At 39.9% G+C, this 26,422-nt stretch overlaps 1 protein-coding gene and 1 pseudogene across 7 annotated transcripts in view; one reads left to right on the forward strand and one right to left on the reverse strand.

The window, feature by feature from the left end:
* Positions 1-26,422, forward strand: part of DNM3 (dynamin 3) — a 534,866-nt gene that overhangs the window by 20,173 nt on the left and 488,271 nt on the right. The gene's annotated exons all lie outside the window — the stretch shown is intronic.
* On the reverse strand, positions 21,185-24,082 carry LOC122918758 (annotated as a pseudogene).

A 26,422-nucleotide genomic window follows, 5' to 3' on the forward strand; every position in this document is an offset into this window, starting at 1 on the left:
ACAAAAGTTTCTAATTTTTGCTTGAGGAAACTTTTTTTATTATGTTGTTAGAAGTTTTATTTCAGAGCAAGAATCTTTTGTGTGCCTAAATTGTTTTATAATGAAATTCATTATCCTTTAATTTGTCTTTTAAAACACAGACATTTAATATCTTGCAGCTTTTCTTAATTGGAGAGAGACATTTCTGTAATTCATAAGAAGTTAGCTATCATCCCTGCAAATAAAACTGTTTTTTGATTTAAGTTTTAAATTAAGTTTAAATTAAATTTACATTTTAAATCCTGTTTTTTTCCACAAAGGATTTGAGGTGATTTCCTACAAACCATATTCTTTCATTCATTTACTTGTTTTGTTTTTTCCAACAAATATTTATGGAGGTATTGGGCATATAAAATAAAACAATAAAGTAAAATAGAAGTGAAGAGGCAGGGCCAAGTAAAACAAGTAACTAAGGTAAGACCAAGAAATGGAGAAGAGAAAATTTCCAGATACAAAGATTAGCATAATTGTAGAATTGAACACATATAAGCACTCTGTTGGTCAGGGGGAAAAGAGAACTATCAGTCAGACAGTTTTGTTATCAGGAAGAAGAAACATTCACATTCATATAGTTTTCTCTAGGGCAGAACAAAAAGAATTTCTCATATTTTATAACTACCAATAGTAGCTTCTTTCCTCTATGATCTCACCCATTATCAGGGTTGAGCTGGGCAGGTGACTTTGGTTTTTGAGTCTGGATCCCATTCTTATATTTTCAGATGCAGGCTGAGATTTCTTTCAGCTTAAATGCTCATACTTGTACTAACAGATTCATATCTTCCTGGATCGCTCATTTCCTTTGTGTGTTGATAGACTTTGCTGTTGTCACATTTAATAAACCTTGAAACTTTCATATTTTCTTCAACTCTCCTCTCCCCATATCCACTAACTTTTGTGGGTTCTGCTTGAGCGGCGCCTTAGCTCTCTGATGGTGCTTCTCCATTTCCGTTGCTGTTTCCCCAGTTCGGGACGTACACCCTTCTTCTCTATCACAACAGCTTATTTAATAGTGCTTCTGGCCAGCCCCCTTCTAAAGCATCTTCAGTGCTCTTGCACAACCCTAGTTACTGTCGCTCCCTTTTCCTACATAGTAAACTCCTAACTTTTTGGCACGACAGTGAAAGCTTTCTGTGATGTGGCCACCCATGACTTTTCAGCATAGTCTCCTCCTCTCACACACACACCACACTACTTCTTCTGGAACAGCTGTGCCTGCTCTCCCTGGTGTCTGTGCTAATCCTGCTTCTTCCATCTAGAATGCTTTTTGTTCTTCGTGTTCCTCCCATTTTAATTCAATTCCTTAGAACTTTACTGAGTGTCTGCTGTATACAGAGGGTTGTACTAGCTAGCTAAGGTGGATTCCGAGGTAGGAATGATTATCCTTTCAAAGATCTCACACAGGTTTTCAGAGGAATTGCTTGGTGAGGTGCAGTTTCCACATTTCATCCCCGCTGAAGCCTTTCTAAGGTCTTAAAAAAAAAAAAAACAAAACACTTAGGTGCATGTACGTTTCTAATAAAGGCCCAGCATTTGTAAACTTTCCAGCCATGTGTGTAACCACACATGGAGCGCAGCCTCTGAAGTCAGCCGGACTTGACACAGCATGTGGAGAAGAGCCTGGAATGGTTGGAGCCAGGCTAGGAGTCAGACCTTCAAGTGCGGGCCTTCCCAAAGGATAAGTGGGCCGAAGATCAGGCCTGGAACAGATTTGAAACAAACTCATGTCTATGCGAGAAGTGATGGCTTTAGAAAGTGGTATGATTCTGTCTAGTTTTGTGGAAATGGTTACTGCTTAAGTGGTTGAATATGCCTTTCCCTGTCCTTATTATGATTACTTTATTTCACTAGAAAACCTGTATTTTAATGTGGCTCTTCATGCTCTGAACCCAAAATGTTTGGAACATAGAAGTCACATCTGTCCTAGGCTCTGATAGGTAACATCGGGGTCTTTCCAGTCCATGATTCTTTTGCTAATAGGTACCCAAGAAATGTGGGGAGGCAGACGCAGGGCGTTTGGTTTTCCTTTCAGATGTTAATCCTGAACTAAGGTTAGCTGCAACCAAAGTATTTTTCATATATTTATAGTGTTGTCACATAAATTTTCCTGCATTTCCTTTGACTCCTACTTTTTTTTTTAAATTTTATTTTTTATAAACATATAATGTATTTTCATCCCCAGGGGTACAGGTCTGTGAATCGCCAGGCTTACACACTTCACAGCACTCACCATAGCACATACCCTCCCCAATGTCCATAACCCCACCCCCTCTCCCAAACCCCCTCCCCCCAGCAACCCTCAGTTTATTTTGTGAGATTAAGATTGACTCCTACTTTTATTTGAACCTAACCTCTTCTTGGAATAGCATATACTTCATGTTTATAATCTACTTTAAAAATTATTAACAGACCCCTAGTTTACATGTTGAGTGTCAAAGGGAATCTCTATCATTCTAGTATTCGGTGTTTGTGGAGTTTACTTCAGTGGTCATATATCATAAGTACGTATTTATATCTCTGTATTTACCATAGCCTACCATATTTTATCCATTAAAGATATCTTAATTTTAAGATGCACCATTATTTTATATATGGCTAACGAAAAGAAAACCACTGTCCATTAAACGCAATGCTTGATCACTTAGAATTTTTATTTTGTACTTATTGGAAAAGCTCTCAAATTTTAGAAATAGATTTTTCTCATATGTCACTCACGTGCGTACATAAGTTATAAGATGTAAATGAAATGACTTGGTTAATTATTCCTAAAACTTGTCCACATTGGGTTCAACTCATGAATCAGCTCTTCAGTGCATTGGTTGACATCTGTGTTTTTCCACCCAATATCATCCTCTTGCTATCAAGAATGTCTGCAGTAAAGCATTTCTTAAGAAGGTGCTTCTTGCTTAAGCGATAGTAGTGTTATTTCCTAACAGACAGGATCTCTTAGAACTAACCAGTTTCGTAATTGTTTAGTTTGTGCCCCAGGACTTACCCTCCCTAGTGAAGGTGTTGAGTAGCGCCCGGAGCACAGCTCGTGGCATTCCAGGCATCCGTCTTCTGTGGTCTGTGTAGGCCAGGGCCAGAAGCTGCAACGCCCTGAAGTACTTGGTGTTAAGCCAAGTGATTTTTTCCTGTTTTCAACCTTGACATTGCAATTTGTGCGTTGTGTGAATGAGTGGAAATTTTTGAGCAAGAAATAGCTTCACGCCACATCTCTTTGAAATGCTCAGATCGACCTATTTAATGGCATCTTCTCAGACATGCATAATTGAGTTAGTGATGTCACAACTTAGACAGTTTTTCAGGCAGAAAGAAAGAAGAATTCGCTGTCTTCTAAGTCTGTGCTTTCTTGGCAACTCTGGGTCGCTTTCTTAAGCAAGGAGTAGCTGCTTTATATTGAAAATCTCAGTCTTTTATTTTCTCTCTTTCTCTGATAGAACATTTGTGATGTGGGACGGAAGAGAAGAAGCTTCTTGGTTCTTTCTACCATTCCTGAAATTACAGTGCATAGCTAATTGTTGCATATGGCTTTTTCTCAAGGCTGTGTATCTGAGAGTCCTATGTTTGGTCTCTGCAGGAAACTGCTATGTGAATGCTTTTGGGCACAAACTATTACTTTCCTCTCTGAATTAAGAGGCACATAATAAGGTGTTATTTCCTTTGCTCTCCCCCTTGGTGCTGCCCTCCCCGTGCCCGAGGAACTGTCATCTGCTTGCTCAGGGCTTGGCCACATAGGATCTTAGCAGAGTTCAAGTTTCCTGAGATCTCTTGTGTGCAGTTTTCATCCTTGCTCGTTTGTCTCTTCAAAGGCATTTCCTCCTAAGGGAGGCGTATAGTATAGCTGCCGTTTGTAGTTTACTGTTCAATTGTGCTGGTTTACTCTAGTATTCCTCTTCTCTAGTTTTTTCTAATCATGTTTTTCCTGTATCCATAGCCATATAAAAACCTAAGCTTTTGACCTCAAATTTTCTGGCTATTCATTTTCTTTTTCCATTTACTTAATTGCACATGGATTCATATCATGACTGAGAATCACGAGTTTTCAGTGAGGTATGATGCTAGGTTATTACCACTAAAATATTTTATTGCTCAGCCTTATTTTTATTGTTCAAAAATTAAACTAATGCTCATAGGCAATAAAGATTTCCTAATACCTCAAGACAGAAATGAATGTATTGCCAGTTACTTTCAGTTTACTTTAAACCTTCCACTAATTAAAGGTGGGATGGATAACTTTTAAATGGACTTAAGTTAATTTTTTTTTTTTTTTTAAGGGAGAGAGACTGTGTGCTTGGGGTTGGCAGGGGTGGGGTGGGAGGGCGGAGGAGGGGAGGAGCATAGAGAGAGGGAGAGAGAGAATCTTAAACAGAGTCCACACCCAGCATGGAGTTCAGCATTGGGGCTTGATCTCACGACCCTGACTGAGATCATGACCTGAGTTGAAATCAAGAGTCAGATGCTTAACTGAATGACCCACCCAGGCACCCCTGAAATTAAGTCTTAAATATTGGAGGTTCTGATGTTTTCTATAATTTAATTATAGTAGCTCATATCTCACATTCAGTTTTCTTCACTAGTAATTTGAGTTGTAAAGCCATAATTAGGCACCATTGGTGGAAGCTACTGGAAGTGCTGACATAGTGCCTAGCAGGATATAAACGCCCATTGAAGACCAAGCCTTGCAATCAGGGTTCAGTTGGCTTGTCTCAGGACCTGATTTAAATACTAGTATCCTACTATTATGTTTTCCATTATTGTGAAAATATTAAGAAATGGTAACTGACATAAATTGCCCCTTGTATTCCTTACTGATATAAAGTGAAATTGGTAACACATGTAATTTCTATGAATTCTCACTATATCCTCATTAAGAAGACGAATTTTAGGTGGGACCAGATGAAAACTGATGTGTTTATTTTTTCATTGTGAACCAGCTGATGGTCAGGGCATCTTTTACTCATACAGGACCTGTAAGACTTTGAAGTCTCTTATGCACTGGTCAGTGTTCTGAAGAAGGTTTACCCCAATACCCTGAGACAAAAAGGTAAAGTTCATCTCTTATCACTTTGCAAAATAGATTATCTATCAAAAAGAGGTACAGAAAAGTTCCTGAACTCAAAATTATATTCTCTTGGGGAAAGATAAGACATGAAACAATGAGAAAACAGCATAAGGCTGTAAAATGAAATGCTAAATTGAATACAATCAGGTAGCAAAACAGCCTGTCTTGTAATGGACAATTCAAGGGGCAATAGACCATACTGAAAGATAATATCTAGGCAGAGTTTATCAAAGAAGGGTCCCTTCGGTGAGCCCTGGAGGGTGGTGGTATTTAGGAAGACAGAGAAAGGTAGAAGGTGTATCTGGAGGAGGAATGGCATGAGTAAACCCTTGAAAACATGAACAAGTCTGGCATTTACAGGGAATAGCTTAGTCACGCTGTCAAGTATGCACTAAAGAGGGAAGATTGTAAATGACCTCAAACACTAAAAGTAAAAAGGCTTGGATCGGACATTGTCAGGAGTGATGTCAGAAGTGATGGGGCAGAGAGGGCCGCTTGGGGTGGAAGGAGATCAGGAAGGAGCCAGTCTACGTTGTTGAGCGATGGAGTGACACAGTGCGGAACCACTTATGTGCTCCCCAGCCCGTGTCGGTGTCTACAGCTGCAAGAACAGCTGGATGCTGTGTCGTCAGGGACCTGGTTTTCCAAAACGCTGAACAACTCTTCCTAAAGTTCCAAGCAAAACAAAGTACAGTCTTCTCTTAATTCCCGTGGTCGTTTCATTCCCTGAAAACTCAATGTATTGCCCAAATCCTTGTTAATATATGAAACAGAATTAGGCTCCAGCTCAGATGATTTCACCTACATGAATGCGTAGCAGAAGACCGGAGAGTCATGCAAGGTGTAGGCTAGTTGTTTGATGTACAAGACTCTTCCGCGAATTCAGGGTGTGTAACATTTCTGGTTCCACAGTCACTGTGAAACACCCCCATGGATTTCTAAGTAACCCTTGATACCCACTGCTCTTACTGTATCAGTGACTTGTGTAATTTATATATCCTAATTTCCTTTTTTGTTTAGACATTTGGTTGCTCTTTTGAAGATTGTTTTTACCTGCCAAAGGGAATATTTAAAGTGTAATTCCCTAATAAAGGGTGTATAGGAATTTGAGAGATGACAAAACCTGAGGGCACTAAAGGAAGGGCAGAGAAAATGACAAAGATTGTCACTTTGGGGTTAGGTCTTAAAGAATAAGTATACAGTATATATTTTTAAAGATTTATTTATTTATTTTAGAGGGAGAGAGAGAGTCTCAAGCAGACTCCCTACTGAGTGGGGAGGCCATAGGACTCGATGTGATGATCTGAGCCAAAATCAACTGACTAGGCCACCCAGGCACCCCAAGAATAAATATAATTTTAACAGGATTTTAAGAGTGCACTGCTTTGTAACAGCAAGTTGAATCTGAAATGTACTTTCAAGTCATATTAATTATACAGACTTTGCAAGGAATTACCAAATGCCATGCATTTCTTTTCTTTTCTCTCTCTCTCTTTTTAAAAGATTTTAATTATTTATTTGACAGAAAGAGACAGCAAGAGTGGGAAAGGGAGAGCAGGCTTCCTGCTGACTGGGGAGCCTGATGTGGGGCCTCGATCCCAGGACTCTGGGATCATGACCTGAGCCAAAGGCAGGTGCTTAATGACGGAGTCACACAGGTGCCCTTCTCTGTCTCTCTCTTTCTCTCTGTCTCTTTAAAGATTTTATTTATTTATTTGACATAGAGAGACAACCAGGTATTTCCTGAGACCATTAAGCTTTTTTGCTGTCTTCCAGTTTCTAGAGGTTTTTGTTTTTGCAATTCATTTTTCTATTGTTTATCTTTACATCTTTGTATCTAGCTTTTCCAACCAGTTTATTTTTTTAAATTTTATTTATTTATTTGACAGACAGAGATCACAAGTAGGCAGGGAGACAGGCAGAGAGAGAGAGGAGGAAGCAGGCTCCCCGCTGAGCAGAGAGCCCGATATGGGGCTCGATCCCAGAACCCTGGGATCATGACCTGAACCGAAGGCAGAGGCTTAACCCACTGAGCTACCCAGGCGCCCCTCCAACCAGTTTTTAAGCATAGGAACTATGTCTTATATTTAACTGGATCTCCCATAGTGCTGAGTAGGGAGTAATCACTCAGTGAATAGTGGATCTTCTATATTGTCAAAATACTTTACAAATGAATGATTCCTAGATGGAGATTGTTTCTGTTTATTTTCCATTGACATTTCCTAGGAAAAGTGAAGTCAAGAGGACTGGGGACTAAGAGGACAGCTTTTCCCAGTTTTGGCATCCTGGCCAGGCCCATTTGTGCTCTGAGTTTATAGAACCACGTGGCTTTTCTCCTAGCCAGCCCCACCCTTTTAAAAAAGATTATATTTATTCATTTGAGAGAGAGAGAGAGAGAGAGAATGAGTGAGAAAGAGGATGAGAGGGAGGAGAGTCAGAGGGAGAAGCCTGACTCCCCCCACAAGCAGGGACCCTGACGTGGGACTCGATCTTGGGACTCCGGGATCATGACCTGAGGCGAAGGCAGTTGCTTAACCAACTCAGCCATCCAGTTGCCCCTCTCTTAGTCCCTTTTGATAGGGAAGAGAAAAATCTGGAAAGCTATTATCTGCTCTGGAAATTATAGAAATTGCCATTCAGGAGGTCTTTTTCTTTCTTTTTTTTTTTTTTAAATTTTATTATTTATTTTGATAGAGATCACAAGTAGGCAGAGAGGCAGGCAGAGAGAGAAGGGGAAGCAGGGTCCCCACTGATCAGAGAGCCCGATGTGGGGCCCGATCCCAGGACCCTGAGATCATGACCTGAGCCAAAGGCAGAGGCATTAACCCACTGAGTCACCCAGGCACCCTAGAAGGTTTTTTTCTAAATATCTGTGTCTCAGGTCTAATTTGAACAAGATATTTTTTCTGTCTTCAGAATCAGTTGAAGAACAAGATTATAGATTTTTTTATAGTTTATATCAAATTTGATAATATTTGTAAAAGCATATTATGAATTATAAAATATTATGGAAATTATTGTCTTTTTGCCATTATTTAGATCAAGGGATAGTATAATCATAGCAAGGGGGAACAAAATCATTCCATAATTACTCTTAGGGCCTGAGTTTTGTGTTTGACATAATTTGTGAGGACACTTGATCACATTAACTCACATTTTATTATTGTAGTTATTGGATAGGTTTGAATATTGGTGAGATCTAATGGTGTAAGTCCTTGAAAAAGTCAAGTCAAATTATACCTTAAGATGAAGAAATCTGGAATAAAATTCCCTGGCTGTGAAGTTACCTAATCTCTGTAAGTGACACATTTCTCATCTGCAAAATACTATTTATTTTTCAGGGCTGTTGTGATTTTTTTTTTTTTTAAATTCATGTAAAGGGCACAGGATGGTGTCTGGCTTGTGGTAGGTGCTCCATCTTCATTGTTTGCTCTGAAGCACTACTAATATTTAAAGGATTATTTAAAACCCCAAATTCAATAGATATTTACTGAACACCTACTATATGTCAGGCACTATTGTAAGAGCTAGAGAACAAAGCCCATAAATCAAAGATTCTTGTCCTCCAGGAGCTCAAATTCTAATTGGGGAGTTTGATAAACAATGGACATAATGAATAAGGAAATTACATGGTAGGGTTTGGACCAAAGGAAAGATAAAGCAGGACATAGAGGAACAGGACTATTCAGGGCGAAGAGGCACAGACTGGGAGATGACATCTGTCCTTGTGTCTCTCCTCCCTAGTTAGGAGTTGGCATTTCAGCTGACAAGATAAATTACTTAAATTGGGAGGAATTTGTCTCAAAGGACAGGTGGCTTTTGGGGGTGAGAAGCATATCTCTTAAGGAAGTATTCAGTACCCCTTTGTTCTAAAGAACAGCTGTTATACTCTAGAAGCTGTGAAAATGCCTGATATTCTTAACTGTGAGGCTTAAAATATGTGAAAAGGTATACGCTTTTTCTTTTCCTTTCTCCGGAAAGTAAGTAAATGATGTTCTTTTATCTCTTCCTTCAATGTCAATAAAATAAGCATTTTTAATGGTATTATCAAAGCTTTTCTTAGGAGCTATTTCCTTTACTTCCTAATCCAAACCAGAGACACATTTATGCGGAGTCTCTCATTATGTGACATTATTACCATGAGTATTTTAAAAAGTAAGAACGTTTCTGTTTTCCTTCTGAGTGTAACTTGGCTGTAGGGTAGGAATATGAGAAGGCCTCTTGCCACAGGTAAAGTATCTATTGAACTACATTATTTAGTAAATGGTAGATAATTCTTTTCCTGGAACTCATTTGAAAACTTACTGTAATATAAATTCAGTTTTTTTTCTTTTTTAGATTTTATTTAATTTAATTTATTTTCTTTAAAGTTTTTTATTTGTTTATTTGACAGAGATCACAAGTAGGCAGAGAGGCAGGCAGAGAGAGGGGGAAGCAGGCTCCCTGCTGAGCAGAGAGCCCGATGTGGGGCTCAATCCCAGGACCCTGGGATCATGACCTGAGCCAGAGGCAGAGGCTTTAACCCACAGAGCCACCCAGGCATCCCTAAAGATTTTATTAAGAGAAAGAGGGAGCCCTACACCATCGTCAGTGTGGCTCGACCCCAGGACTCAGGGATCATGACCTGAGTTGAAGGCAGACACTTAACCGACTGAGTCACCCAGGTGCCCCTAAAGTCAGCTTTTTCAATTCCTAATCGGAGATGGTAATTTTTCTCTATTTTAAAGTTGGATGTCAAATCCATAAGCACATATACGAACATGAGTATTTTTCAGATATCTAGGTTTTCAGATATTAAAATTGGATGCCATTAATATGTTTAAATCTCACATATAGATATCTATAGATATACACATAAGCACATTTTAGTGATTAAGTTAATTTGGTTAATTTCTCAATTATTTGAATGAATTGGGGAAACAAGTAGTTTTCCTAATTAAAGATTACTTAAAATTAAATTATTATGGTTTTGCACAGGTCAAAATAATTCAGTGTTTCAGTGGTATCTATGATAGTTCTTATGTTTAGATGCTGCAGTCAGAATGTAGGCAGTATCTAGTTGATGAAATCAGAGTGTTTTTTTTTTGTTTGTTTTGTTTTGTTTTTTAGTTTATTTACTTAGGTAATCTCTGCACCCACTGTGGGGCTCAAACTCACAACTCTGAAATCAAGAGTTGCATGCTCTTCTGACCGAGCCAGCCAGGTGCCTTGAAATTGGATTTTTGAAAATAATGTGAGGCCTCTGTTTTTGTCATCAAAATATGACATTCGAATAGTTCATTACTTGTCAAATGCAGATGTGTGATTTGTGAGCCCAGAGTACTTGTACTTACTCAGCACCTTCTAGAGTTCATGATTATTTTGTCTGAATTGAATGTATGAAGGCTACTGAAAAAGCCAATGTTCTTCCATTGGAATGTGTGCAATTGTACCTTTCCTTTGTGGTTGAAGGACTAGCAGTGTGTCTTTTTGAAGACAAGTTGAAACATAGGATGGAAAAATGACACTGAAGTGAGTTCTCTTTGCACTCTGAAGGAGGAAACTAGATATTTATTGGCAGTATAATGTAGTGTAGTGGACCATTGAGCTGGGCCTGAACACCTGGATTCAAATCTTGTTTTGCCACTTACTTCTAGCTAGTCAATTTTGGGCAAGTTAATTAACCTTCTGGTCTTTAGTTTCCTCATCTGTGAAATGATAAGAATAATGGAACTACCTTCTAGTTCTAGGGTTTTTCTGAGGATAAAATGAGTTGCTGTCTTAACGCACTTAGGACAATGTGTATCCTGAGACTCATCACTGTAAGTCTAAAAGAAGAGCCCTTACCTTTAAAAGAAGATACTCAAGTCTTTACTGACAAAAATAGTGTGCCATCTGGGATTGGCTTCAAAATAATCTGGTAGGAGAGTGGGGCGTGGAGTGGTGAGGAGAGAGATGAAACGAGATTGCTCTGGGTTGATCATTGTTGTCGTGGGATATTTATTACACCTCGCTCTCCTTGCAGGTAAGCTCGAAATTTTCCAAAAAAAAAAGAAAAGAAAAAAAGGGACAGTTTGCCTTGTCTTATCCTTCTGTCCTTCCTTCCTTCCTTTTACTTCTTATCAGTCCTTATCTAAATCTGGCATACCATTTCTGTCTTTTTGGGTGTTCAAAAGCTACCTTGTGTGAAGTCCTCCCTGATAACCCCAGCCATATCCCATTTTTCTCTTTTTCTCTTGTGATTAATTTAGCCCCACCTCCCCCCTTTCTTGGGTTTGTATGCAAACCGTGTGGCTTTGTGGCTTTTCCCTTTTGTGCTTTTTTTTTTCCCTCCCAGGCTTAAGCTCCTTGGGAGCAAGATCATCTTTGAAACTCTCATAGCCAACATCTTGCACATCAATCTTTGTTGAATAAATGGCATTTGTAGACTATAATCTAGAGAGAGACAAAAAACAAACAAAAAACAAACAAACAAAAAAACCAAAAAAATTCCAAAATACAAAACCTTTCTTTGTGTCACAGTTGTTACTGAAGTACCATGTTTCTGGATAAGGAGTATTACTCTGATTTTGTAGAGGTAATTCCAAATAGGAATACTTGTGGCTTTATACTGAAGTATTTTGCTGTTTGGGGCACTTCCTTTCATCTTTTCAAGGACTTCATTTGGAAAGTTAATGTTGTTGATGTTGTTATTAGCTGAGTTACTGAAATATCCACCTAATTCTGGCCCATTAGAAATCTGAACATGTGTAACACTTGTTTTCTATTTTATGTTTATGCAAAATAAGATTTTCTTTTCCATCTGGGGACCCACATTATTTTTTTCCATTTATAGATTTTAATGATACAAAGAGGAGTCTCTAGTATGGAATCAGAAAAAGTCAATTTTTTAAAAAAAGATTTTATTTATTTATTTGAGAGAGAGAGAGAGAGAGCATGAGAGGAGAGAGGTCAGTGGGAGAACCAAACTTCCTGCCGAGCAGGGAGCCTGATGTGGGACTTAATCCCAGGACTCCAGGATCATGACCTGAGCCAAAGGCAGTCGCTCAACCAACTGAACCACCTAGGCACCCCAGAAAAAGTCAATATTGAAAACCTAAATCATAGAACTTTGTTTCACTTCTGCATAGGCCCTGGAACCATGGAAATAAATTAAAACAACTATAATTTTAGCCATTCAACCCAATCATCTCCCATAATACAAGGAAGTTTTCTTTAGATGTATTTTTTTTTTTTAAAGTGGGCTTGGACTCATGATCTTGAGATCAACACCTGAGCTGAGATCAAGTTGGACACTTAACTCACTGAGCCACCCAGTTTCCCCAACTTTAGGTGTTTTTTTTTTTTTTTAAGATTTTATTTATTTGACAGACAGAGAACACAAGCAGGCAGAGAGGCAGGCAGAGAGCGAGGCAGAGAGAGAGGAGGAAGCAGGCTCCCTGCTGAGCAGAGAGCCCGATGTGGGGCTCAATCCCAGGACCCTGGGATCATGACCTGAGCTGAAGGGAGAGGTTTTAACCCACTGAGCAACCAAGGCACCCTACGTGTATTCTTGAAACCATGTGTAAAACACATTTTGGTAAGCTTCAGCATTATTTTGAACCCAAGAATATTTGGGTTCTATTAAACATAGTTATTTTTAAAATAATTTTTAAAAAATTATAAAGCAAAGAATTATAATTAACCATTTGTTTAAGTGCTTTGTAAATCTGCTTGTTATAAATTGAACTTAGCCTCATTCCCTCATCTTAGTCTTTTCTTTACAATAAATCTTTTTTCCTGAACTTGTTGACTTGTAGTGAGATACACACTCAAGGACTACCTTGAATTTCCTTCGCTTCAGTCTCCGTTCCGTTTACATTCTCTGTAGAGGTGAATCACCAGTGAAATAGTTAAGAGATGATACTAAAAACAAAAAGAAGCCCTAAAACACAGTAATCCATAAGCTAAACAATCAAGTTCCTTAAAAAAAAAAATTACCAACAGGGTTCTAGTGCCCAAAGACATTATTCCATGACTTTCCCCCTTGCAACAGAGAATAAATAGTCTCTGCCTTTGATTTTCTCCTCTCCCCTCGCTCCGTTGCCTCCCCAGTGGCATGTTCTTATTAACCCAATTTCTTGACCTTTAGCTACTACACCGAAGAATTCAAGTTCACAAGAAGTGAATCACCTCATTCATATCTGCGAGGTTCGATTCATGGTTAATTTTAGGTGGGGTGTCTGATCACGAACAGGCATGAGTCGATGTTCCTTAGTGAGGCTCTGCGCGTGCTAAGCTGTATTGTTTCATTCACTCATTTACTCATTTGGCTTTTCCATGGCACTGGGGACAGTGATTGTGACACATGGTGCCATCTTTAGCTGACTAATGGGGTTCCAAGAGAATTTAAAATACAGTAAAAATTTTCGGGGTTCCTGGCGGGCTCAGTTGGGTAGGCCTTGGACTTGGGCTCAGGTCAGGATCTCAGGGTCCTGGGATGGAGCCCCCCTTTGCCATCACCCAGCACTGGCATCGCGTTGGGCTCCCTGCTCAAGTGGGGAGGTTGCTTCTCCCTCTTCTCTGCGCATCCCCCTCTCCTGCTCAGGCTTGTGCTCTCTCTCAAATAAATAAATGCAGTCTTTAAAAAAATGATAATTTCCTCATGCCATGTGAAATTATTGAGAAGAATGAAGGAGCAGGTACTAAAGTAAAGAGGTCCAAAAACTCCCCCAAGTAAGGATCACTAACAGTTTCCCAAGGCCTTAATGATTTTTTTTTTTAACATAGATTGAAAAAATCTCATGCTTCCTTGGGGATAGAGACCTTGTTTTCTATTCTGTTGTATCTTTTTCACAAACTGAATAATTTTCACATTTTTCACAAACTGAGTAATCAGGAAACATTATTCTTAAATTCCTTTAATTTATTCTTTTTTTTTTTTTTGGAAGTTGGGAAAAACTTGAATCTGTAAATTGCCAGGACAGTGGGAATTTGTTTATGAAAAAGGCTTGCAGCTGAGGCTGACTTCTTTCCTATAGTAGCCATGCTCCTGGTAGGAGGATTTGCTGAACCACTTCTGTTTTCCCATGAACTGGAGAAGAGATTGTATAAAGTGACAGCGATAAAAGTGAGCCTCAACTTATGACACTATTTTTCTGCATAGGTGGGAACCCAGGCCATGCTATTCATCACCCAGGGTAAAGTCACATGGTCATGACTTCATTTCTTTTACATCGTATTTTTTCATGAAAAGTATGTCATTAGTACCTTTAGGAAATAGGAGTGTTCTTTTGAGTCCTAGAGGTACTTGGGTACTGTTGGGACCTTTTATCCAGTAGATTCTGTCTACTTCAATGAATAGACTTCTGACTTTGAAGTTCAATTTTTCTTTTTTTTAATGGTAAAACCATAAATATGTGAAAAATAAATATGCTGAGGAAATTATCTATCTGATTGGATGCTCTGTAACTCTGGGAAATTATTATACTATTCCAGTCTTTATAGAAATTTCCTAAAACTTTAATGTGGAGCCTCCCCTACATTTTCTGTTATCGTGTGTATAGTTTTATAAGAAAGTTAATGGATTTTATGATAATGCATTTAATTTTATCTATGACATTTTCATAATTCAATATATTGCCCCTAAATCAAAACAAATGTACTTTTGGTTATCTGTTAGTTGAACCATATGTATCATTCCATCCATACTCAGTCGCTAACATATAGGAAAGGTACTGGTTTAGCTGTTCAAAGAAGCAAGGGTTGGAAAGAGAATTTTTTTTGTTTGGTAAAGTTTTGAAATATTGACTCAATGAATTCAAATGAAAAATGACTTAATGTGTTGAGTAGCTGTGTGTTTTATTTATTTATTTAATTTATTTTTAAAGATCTATTATTTATTTTAGAGAGTGAGAGCAAATGTATGCCCAAGCAGCAGGAGGGGCAGAGGTAGAGAGACAATCCCAAGCCGACTCTCCATTGAACTCAGAGCCCAACATGGGGCTCGATCTCACAACCCTGAGATCATCACCTGAGCAGAAAGCAAGAGTTGGTTGCTCAATGGACTGATTCACCCAGGTGTCCCAAAGTAGCTGTGTTTTTTAAATCCAGGCTTCTCTTTGTCACTGCTCCGAAAAAATGAAGAATTATATTATTTAGTCAGTGCTATCTACTGGGAGTTCAGACCATGTGAGATTACTTTGAATATTTGAAAACATGAAAGTGTTCAGACAGTTCATGTTTCCATGTAATTATCTTACTACTGTATCACTCAAGGGTGTGGTTATAGATGATGGGTATCTCTCTTGCTATTTAAGCAAAAAAAAAAAAATAATCAAAAAAGAAAAAAGAGATTTAACATGAGGAGTTAGGTGAGTTAGGTGCTTGCTAACTGTTGGAAGGGCTGGGGCATGAGACTCGGGCTGACGCTCAAGGAATGGCTCCAGAATGACGCTGCAGAACTGACCGTCAAGGGAGCTGCTGGTGTGGTTACACGTAGGAAGCTGGAGTCTCAGGAAATCTGTATGTCCGCTGCTGCTTTCACCACTTAAGCCACTTCCAGGAGTCTTGAAGCAACTCTTGTGTTCTGGAATATCCTGCCTTAGCTGTGATTCATGACAAGACTGTTGTCAGCACTGTTAGCTTCAAAGCTTTCTGTTGCCTGCTAGACCTACACCAGTACAGCAACCCCTCAAGAACTGCTTCTAATGGTGAAAACTAAAATGCGTGGAGAATGCTAGGTACTAAGGGAGTCTGGGAAATGAAGTTTTTTTGTTGGTTTGTTTTATAGCATTCTATCCTCTGCAGTGTAGGAAGACAAATAAAGAGACCCAGAGCAGAAGTTGAGCTAGCCAGTTGCTGTATCTACTACGAGTGCTCTTTTTATCATTATTATGTTTTAAACATTTTTAAAATTTAAATTCAATTAATTAACAAAGAATGTATTATTGGTTTCAGAGGTACAGGTCTGTGATTCATCAGTCTCATATAATACCCAGTGCTCATCACATGCCCTCCTTAGTGTCCATCATCCAGTTACCCCGTCCCTCCATCTCCCTCCCCTCCAGCAACCTTCTGTTCATTTCGTATGATCAAGAGTCTCTTGTGGTTTCTCTCTCTCTCTGGTTTCATCTTGCTTTATTTTTTCTCTCTTCCCCTATGATCCTCTGTTTTGTTTCTTAAATTCCACATATGAATGAGATCATGTGATAATTGTCTTTCTCTGACTGACTTATTTCACTCAGCATAATACCCTCTAGTTCCATCCACGTCGTTGCAAATGGCAAGATTTCATTTTTGATGGCTGCATAGTATTCCATTGTAGATATATACTACATCTTCTTTATCCGTTCATCTGTCAGTAGACATCTGGGCTTTTTCCATAGTTGGGCTATTGTGGACATTGCTACTATAAACATTAGGGTGCAGATGCCCCTTCAGATCATTACATTTGTATCTTTGGGGTAAATATGCAGCAATTGTTGAGTCGAACTACAAATGCTCTTTGTTATTCCCTGTGATTGCTAGAAAATAATCTTTTTAAAAAATTAATTATTTTTATTAACATATAATGTATTATTTGCCCCAGGGTGATAGGCCTGTGAATTGTCAGGCTTACACATTTCACAGCACTCCCCATATCACATACCTTCCCCAATGCTGGAAAATAATCTTAAATTTAGAATTCAGCTGATTAAATTAAAGAAACAGTTTTCAGATATAGACCATGTATGTTCCATTTAGGTCTCCGTGTAGATATTTAAAATAGATTTTTTTGTTTTTATTATCTAAGTCTGTGGAAGAACATCTAGTAATCATTAATTACATGGTCCAATGTGCCAGCTGGAATAATTCCGGTATCTATGTGTATTTATAGTTTAAATCCCATATGTCTTCTCTTTAGAACTTGGCTATCTTTTGCAATTAAAACTTTTCCCACTGGTAATTATGTTAGTGCATTTAACTGAGATTATTATTTTTTTTTTTGCCATAGAGAGCATTAGGTAGAGCAAATGGAGCATAAGCAACATTGGTTGAGTAAACAATAAATTAGAGTCTGTAAAGGTTAAAGAGCATATTCCTGAATATTCTATGACGTGAATTTCCCTTTCCATTGTGCATACTGTCAGAACAACTGGTGTAGCCCAGAGTCAGAAAGACAGAGTAAACTATGATGAAATGAAACATTTGAAATGAACAGGCCTTACTGTTAAATGCCCTGACTTCTGAGGCCATCTGGTGAAAATCTTATTAATAAATGAGGAGGAAGATTTGTAGACTTAATTGCTATTAATGTAACTACTATCTTTCATGTCTGGTATTAGAGGGACCTCTCTGATTGCCTTTGCTAAAGGTGTATCCCCTACTCCCTAGACCCTCTGTTTTGTAGCTCATCATTAAATATTCTCAGAGCACTTACCGTGATCTTATTTTTATGTGTCTGTCTCTGTACCTCATTAGAATGCAGCTGTGTGAGGATAAGGACTTCGCCATGTTCACTGCTCCCAGAACTCACAACAGCCCGGCACATAGTAGGTGCTGAATACTGGGACAAATGAACGAAAGGGGAACTGCATGGGAATAAGAATCAGAGGATCTGGCCGTAAAGTTCAGCAGGAGACTAACTGCCTGTCATGACGCACGGTGCCTGTGTGCTCCATGCGGTTGGCGGATAGTATCTGTCCTGCTAAACCTTGTATCTGCTCGGATGGGACCTGGAACCTAGTAGATTTCTTAATAAATATTTGTTGGATAAATTAACAAACCATGACTCTAGCCAATAGATTTTTTAATGTTTATTTTCCTTATTTCGGGATGGGGGCGTCAGATAATCTTTAAGTCCCTATTTATTTGGGAGAGAGAGAGCATGTGAGCATGCCTTAGCAGAAGGGGAGGAGCAGACACAGTGGGAGGAGGGAGAGGAGATCTTTAGCAGGCTCCACACTGGGTGCGGAGGCCCTGATCCCGGGCTCATCTCGCAACCCTGAGGTCCTGACCTGAGCTGAGATATAGATTCAGATGCTTAACCAACTGAGCCACTCAGGTGCCCCTTTAAGTCCCCTTTAAGATTTAACATTCTGTGATCCTAGATCTATATATATTTTTTGGTTAGGTAGTATACTTTGTGTTTTAGTTTTTGGTTTTTGTTTTGAATCCTCGGGAGAATTTTCTGTGGTCTGTTCCATTGAGCAAGTTATGCATTCATGATTTTTAGTCATATATAAAATGAATTAATTAAGGACATAAAATTTGCCTCCATTCAAGAATGTTGACATTTACTGTATATGCCTAATGTATAGTAACCACGTGTCTTGAATGAGACAATATTTTTCTCTATAAGCACAATTTATTCAATAGCAGTTATATAGTGAGTTAATCTTATATTTTTAAAAGATTTCCTATTTACAAAAATCACAAACCAGGAGAAAAAATGGTTTGCCATGCCGTATGCTGTAATTTTTATCCTGAAGAACCAGTCCGTAGTGTTTGTGGCCTGACACGTGGAGTGTCGTCGGTTGAAGGTACTCATTCAGTGACCAGGAGGAGACCCCTTCCTGTCTCGTCCCGATGCTTCTGCTGGGGGCCACTCTGCGACTGTGAGAGCCCTTTCTTCCTTTAAGAAAGCTTGACCACAAGGGGCACCTGGCTGCCTTGGGCCGAAGAGCATGTGACTCTTGATCTTGGAGTTGTGAGTTCCAGCCCCATGTCGGGTGTAGAGATGACTTAAATAAAATGGGAAAAAAAAAAAGAGCTTGTCCATGAAAATAATTAACGATGTTGGTAGTGGTTTATAAATTTGTATATGTTAGAAGAAAATGGAAACAAACTAAATGTCAAACATTTGGTGTATCTTTTTTTTTCCTAATATTTTATTTATTTATTTGACAAAGAAAGACACAGCGAGAGAGGGAACCCAGGCAGGGGGAGTGGGAGAGAGAGAAGCAGGCTTCCCGCTGAGCAGGGAGCCTGATTCAGGACTTGATCCCAGGACTCTGGGATCATGACCTAAGCTGAAGGCAGATGCTTAACGACTGAGCCACCCAGGCGCTCCCACATTTGGTATATCTTGATATAGACTAATATGAAATCTATAAATCTGATGGTGAAAGAGGTAATATTTGTTACTAAAGAATAACACTATACTGTTAAGTGGACAAAGAAGTTCTCAAACTATGTAGAGTGTGACATAGAGAGTGTTGTTATGAAAATTATGTGGGTAAAAATGTCTGGAAAGGTCTAAGATTAAAAAATATTAAGACATTGTTGGTTGATGGAATTGGAGTTGATTTTTAAAATTTATTTATATTTAAGGATTTTTATCCAAATGAGCACATGGTACTTGTATTGTAAGAAAAGGATTACCAAAAATTTCAAAAATGAATTATCAACTAGGTGTTCCATTCAAAATACATAGGCAGAATATATAGTAAAGTAAAAAAAAAATGTCATTTTTTTTCTCTGCTAAATTTAACTAGGTATCTTGAATTATTTTGTGGATAATTTATTGGGAAGTATTTTTTTGGTTGTGAGTAACATTAATTTTGTTGGAACCTGCCCAAATCTCAAAGTACAATAATATTTATTGAAATTATTTTATTAAGAACAGTTGTAATACTGTCCTTTGACTTCTCTTAATAATTGTGTAATAATATAGTTACATTCATGATATACTAATTTATTTCGTTTTTCAGTCATTTCCTTATAAAACATTTGTTTACTGTCCTATCACTTATACCACCAACTATTATTCATATGTAAGATGGAATTAATTCTTGATGATGTGGGTTTTCCAAGATGTAAACTTCTTTAATTTTGTGATCATAATATTAAATATACATCAAGTGTAATGTAGAATATACTTAAGATATAGCCGTTTCTTTCAGGATCTTAAAATTTGAGGACATGAACAATGTATGGACAATGCTATTTAATATGAAAATTCTCCTGTCCAGTTTTGTTTTTTCATGTAGAACTAGGTGGAGGGCCCAAGAGGTGCACTTGATGGTTATACACTTGGGCAAATTTATAGGACTGGGAAATTTCAGATGAGGTAATAGGAGACTTCAGGCAGAGGACAAATGGTACCATAGAGCTAGGTTTCTAGTATACTTTAATCTAAAATAATTTCCTAGGGGCGCCTGGCTGGCTCAGTCGTTAAGCATCTGCAACTCTTGATCCTCGGGGTCATGAATTTGAGCCCCTTGTAGGGTGTAGAGATTACTTAAATAAAACTTAAAAAAATTTAAAAAAAACCTAGTTTCCTAGTCTTTCCTTTTCTTTCATGACATTCATATTTTTTGAAGAGTATAGGCCAGTTGTTATATAGACTTTTAATTTTGGATTGTATGATTCAATTTTTGAAGCATATGAGTTTATGTTTTAGTTTCAAAAATGTGGAAATATGTAAGAAAGAAAACATTCACCCATGATCCTCTTACCCACGGTTACTATAGACATTTAAGCAAACTTACTTTTTTTTCTCCCTATGATTTATTTTTTTACATAATAGGGATCATTATATATATATGCAATTTTTGTATCTGATTTTATGAGAATTTCCCAAGTCATTGAAGGCTCTTGGAAAGGATATTTTTAGTAGCTTCCTTATATTCTTCATTACAGTTACACTAACATGTATTTAAATACTGTCTTACTGTTGGGCATTTGAATAGTTTCAGAAGCTCAGGACATTCCAGTCTTGAGTTTTGGAGCCTCTTTCTAGATAAGGATTCACTCTCTCTCGATGTGACAATGTATCTGTCTGCTCAGAGTGCTTGTCCTGCCACCTGCAGTGACGGTGCATTGTCATTTTCTCAGCCTGACTTCTGGGAGATCACAGGGAACTGAACGTAGCTGAGTTAAACAGATGTTCAACTTGGCTGCATCTTCAAGGTCTTGCCTGACTTCAGTCTTTTTTTTTTGAAGATTTTATTTGTTTATTTGCCAGCAAGGGAAAGAGAGAGAGCAGGAGAGCTGCGCAGTGGGCAGAGGGAGAAGCAGGCTCCCCGCTGAGCAAGGAGCCTGAGGCAGGACTTGATCACGAGACACTGGGATCATGACCTGAGTTGAAGGCAGATGCTCAACCAACTGAGCTACCCAGGTGTCCCTTAAACAAGCTTTAGTTCACTTTATTTTTCTTGTATGTGGTGGCCACAGCAGCAGCCTGGTGTGGGTCTTTACCAGATGGTCAGTGAATCCCTGATGGGGAGATTTGGTGAACATGGTCTCTTTCCAGAGGTCAAGGGTGACACAGCTGTAGGTCTTGGAAATGGCGTTGAAGATAGCCGTGGCAAAGTTGCCCCGTGTGGCAGTGCTGCCCCTGGCTGAAGTGTAGCAGTTGTCAGCACCGGCCATCATCAGGAGCTTCTCGGGCACACGGGCTGAGACCATACTTCTGGGGGCGCAGTGAGGCCCCCTGGGGCAGAGCCCATAGCGGCCGTTCACCTTGCCTGGGACAGCATTGGGTGGGCTGATCTTGTTCTCCTGGTAGGCTTGCCACATGGAAAGCTCAGCCAGGATGGTGGCCCCTTGGGTGGTAGTGGTTACCACCTTGGAGCACTTAACACCCAGCCCGACATGTCCACTGTAATCCCGATGGCAACAAACGTCTTGAACCTGGTTCACTGGGCAGCATGGTCTGCTTTTGTGCAGGCCTGATCTTCAAAACCTCATCCTTGAGGGATGTGCCCAGGAAAGAGTCTGTGATTTCAGATTCTCTGATGGGCAGGGAGAAGGTATAGATCCCCTCCAGGGACTTGATCTTTGTGTCCTTAACCAGGGGGCCCAGTGTGGTGACGGGGATCCACTCCTTGTCTTCACCCTTGCCTCCCTGAGCTCTTCAAGCTCTGTGGCCTCCACCCCGCCCTACCATAGCTACAACTCTGGCCCCAGATGCCAGATCTGTGGCCTTGCATTCCAGGGACCCCTAGCCCTTCATCCGCTGTTTGGAGTTTTCTCAGAGAAGAGGCTGATTTCAGTTTTAGTGAAACTCCTTGGGGTCTGAGAGAGAGACTTTTTGGTTGGAAGACTACTCTGTGGTTTCCCAGTGGAAACAGTAGCCCACAGATGGTGATTTGGTTCTGGCGTTCCCTCTGGGGGATTCGTATTAACAATGGAAGAAGCAGAGGTTGGGTAAGTCTATCAGCTCCCGAAGTGGTTCTTTTCCTCAGAATGAAGGAAAATAATATGCATCATCTTCTCTGTGATTCTTTTCCTAACAGTGTCTTGTAATCCTCCACACTGCACCCAGCCCAGTAATCACCAGCTCCTCCAAATCATCCCTGACTCTTACCCTTGGGGCCGTATTGCCGCCCTCGTGCTGTTCTGTGGTCTCTTGTATACAACTCTGGCTTCCCTACATGGCTTTGAGTTTTCTATCAGTTAGACTTTGCGCTGCAACAAATCACATCAGAACTTAGTGGCTTAGGGTAGCAGCCATTTATGCAGCTCATGATCTTGTGGAATCAGCGGTTCGGGCTTTGCTCAGCAGGGCTCAGCTGATTTTTGCTGGGACTCACTCATAGGGACAGCTGCTGGGTCAGAAGAGGCTGGCTGGCTGGTGACTGGGACACTGCTGTTATTCTCTTGTGGTTTCTTACTCTTCAGCGGGCTGCTTGAACTTGTTGACATGATGGCTGCAGGGTTCCCAAGAGCATCAAGAGGGCAAAACCTTATTGACAGTAGTGGGACTCTTCCAGGGGCTGGACGGGTCTTAACCGGAATTCTGGGAGTTTTGATTAAATCAAATGACTTCAGGAATATAATGAACTAAAAAACTACTAAATAGCTGTTTAACTTATTGTATTTTATGGCAGTAAATGAATGTGATGCTTCCTTTGTGAGATATGAACTGAAATATTGGTTCTTGTTAATATATAGCAACTTTGTGAGATTATAATCTCTTGTTTAGGAAATGTGTCAAGTTGTTAAACTGCTTTTCCTATAGAAATGGTAAAGTCTCTTACTTGTAGTCTAAATGATTAGTCTGCAGAGCCCCCTGGATAGTAATGAAGTGAGTATGGGGCAACTGGCTGGCTCAGTGGGTAGAATGTGTGATTCAGTCTCAGAGTTGTGAGTTTGAGCCCCACATTGGGTGTGGAGACTACATAAAAATAGAATCTTTAAAAGAAAAAGAAATGAGTACCAAGTTACACGGGACTTTAGTGTTTATGAATTTAATGTGTATAGACTAGAGGGGATCATAACGGAAGTTCAGCATAGTGAGGCATTTAAAACAGTTTTAGAGATAGAAAGCCTGGGGCAAAGCAGATCAGACATACCTCTGAGTTACTGCCATTTCTAGTCCAGAGCAGTGCAACAAAGGGAGTATCACAGTAACACGAGTCAAATGAAGTTTTTGGTTTTCTGGTGTGTATAAAAGTTATGTTTACTTTCCACGGTAGTCTATTAACTGTGAAATAGCCTTATGCCTAAAAATTGCATATAGCTCAATTAAAAATATTTTATTGCTGAAAGATGCTAACTCTCACCTGAGACTTCAGCAAGTTTTGTTTTTGCGGAGAGATGGTCCTGCCTTGACGTCGATGGCAGCTGACTCAGTCAGGGTGGTGGTTGCTGAAGGGGAGTAGGGGTGGTTGCTGGGGAGGCTATGGCAGTTTTTAAAAACAAGACAACAGTGAGATTTCCTGTATGAGTTGAGTCTTAATTTCATGACAGTTTGAAGCATGTGTTGCTGTTCTGTACCATTGTGCGGCAGCAGAACTTCTTTTGTAATTGGAATCAGCGCACTCTTGTCCTGCCAGTGCATTGGCAATGACGTGTAGGTTCTAAATCCCTCGTGGTCATGGCAGCGGTCTTCACGGCATCAGATTCCGTCTCAAGAAACCACTTTCTCAGCTCATCTCTAGGAAACTACTCGCCATCCATTCAAGTTTTATCAAGAGATTCCAACAATTTGGTCCCATCTTCAGGCTCCACTTGTCATTCTAGTTCTCTTGCTACATCCACCATGTCTACAGTTCCTTCTGCCTCTGGAGTCTTGAATCCCTCAAAGTCATCCATGAGGGTTGGAATCGATTTCTTCCAAACTCATATTCATCTTGGGATTTTGACCTTTCCTATGAATCATGGTTGTTCTTAATGGCATCTTGAATGACGAATCTTTTCCGAGAAGTTTTCAATTGACTCTGCCCAGATCCATCACAGAAATCATTATCTATGGCAGCTCTAACCGTATGAAATGTATTTCTTAAATAAGAAGACTTGAAAGGTAAAAATGACAACTTGATTTATGGCCTGCAGAGTGGATGCATGAATCACGTCTTACGTCTCCATTGGAGCTCTTGGGTGATCAGCTATACTGTCAATGAGCAGTAATATTCTGAAAGGAACATTAGGAATAAAGGAACATTCTTCTGAGCAGTAGGTCTCAACTGGGTTAAAATAGGTCTCAACAGGGCTTAGAATATTCAGTAAACCTTGTTGTAAACAGATGATGTACTGTTCTATAGAATTTGTGGTTCCATTTTCTAGAGCACAGGGAGAGTAGATTAAGCTTTATTCTTTTTTTTTTTTTAATTTATTTGACAGAGATCACAAGTAGGTAGAAAGGCAGGCAGAGAGAGAAGAGGAAGCAGGCTCCCTGCTGAGCAGAGAGCCTGATGTGGGGCTCGATCCCAGGTCCCTGAGATCATGACCTGAGCAGAAGGCAGAGGCTTACCCCACTGAGCCACCCAGGTGCCCCTAAGCTTAATTCTTAAGGGCCCTAGGATTTTCGGAATGGTGAGCGAGCACTGGCTTCGACTTAAAGTCACCAGCTGTATTAGCCGCTAATGAGAGAGTCAGCCTGTCCTTTGAAGCGTTGAAGCCAGATAATGACTTTTCTAATTATGAAAGCCCTAGATGGCATATTCCTAAAGAAGACTATTTCATCTATACCGAAAATCTGTTGTTTAGTGTAAATGATGTAGCTTTGGAATAGAGGTGAGGTGTGGTGGGGTGGAGGTCCAGAGCCGAAGGCCAAGAAAGAATTCTTGACATGTCTTTGTGCAAAAACAGTGGTTTTATTAAAGCACAGGGAGGACCTGTGGGTAGAAAGAGCTGCACTGGGGTTGTCAGGGGCAATTGATCATACACTATGGAGCTGGGGCAGGTAAGGAAAAAGGGAGGTTTTCAAAAGAACTTCCATATGCTAAAGAAGACGACCTATAAGATTCTGGAGGCCTGCCTTGGCCATAGTCAAGTTAAGGTGGTTTTTCCCTCTAGTAAAGCATTAACTTTAAGACAGTAGGGAGCTTCCTAGAAGAATACCGTGCATGTCCCACCCAGGAGAAGGGGGGTTGGGGGGAGGTTGCAGGGGTCAGTTTATGCTTTGTCTTCAGCTACCCTTCTGCTCCCTCATAACCACCTGCATTAATCTTAGCTCAATCTTCCGGATGATTTGCTGTAGCTTCTCTGTCAGCACTGGCTGCTTGTCCTTGCATCTCTATGTTAGGGAGTTGGCTCCTTTTCCTTCTACCTCACCGACCCATCTCTGCGGGCTTCAGACTTGTCTTGAGCACCTAACACACTTCCCTGAGTCTTCACAGAATTGAAGAGAGTTAGGGCCTTGCTCTTGAATTAGGCTTTGGTCTAACATTCTTTTTCTCTCTTTTTAAGATTATATTTATTTATTTGTCAGATTGAGAACAGAAGCACTGAGAGCTACAGGCAGAGCAGGCAGAGGGAGAAGCAGGCTCCATGCTGAGCAAGGATCCTGACGTGGAACTCAGTCCCATGACCCTGGGATCATGACCTGAGCTGAAGGCAGATGCTTAACGGACTGAACCACCCGGGTGTCCCCTAATTCATTCTCTTAAGAGAAAGGGCTGGTTTGGTCTTCTATCCAGACCACTAAAGCTTTATTCTTATCAGCAATAAAGCTGTTTTATCTTATTTTCTTTTTTTAAAAGGATTTATTTATTTTAGAAAGAGAGGGAGAGCCCGTGTGGATATGCGCACTGTGAGGAGGGGCAGAGGGAGAGCAGACAGGCAGGCTCCCGGCTGAGCGTGGAGCCCACCTTGGGGCTGGTTCCCAAGACCTTGAGTTCATGACCAGAGCTGAAACCAAGATCTGGCCACTTAAATAACTGAGCTACCCGGGCAGCCCAAGCTGTTTCACTTTCTTATCATTGTTGTACTTATATATGCACTTTGAATTTCTGCATTCACAACTTGGCTGCCTGGAGCAAGGGACCTAGCTCTCGGCCTATCTCAGCTCTCGGCCTGTCTCAGCTCTCTGCATGCCTTCCTCACTGAGTTTAATCATCTCTAGCTTTTGCTTTAAACTGAACAATGTGCAGCTCTTTCTTTGACTTGAACACTGAGGGACTGTTGTTGGGTTATTAGTTGGCTTAATTTCAG

This window comes from Neovison vison, chromosome 10 (assembly GCF_020171115.1).
Source record: "Neovison vison isolate M4711 chromosome 10, ASM_NN_V1, whole genome shotgun sequence".
Lineage (NCBI taxonomy): Eukaryota > Metazoa > Chordata > Mammalia > Carnivora > Mustelidae > Neogale > Neogale vison.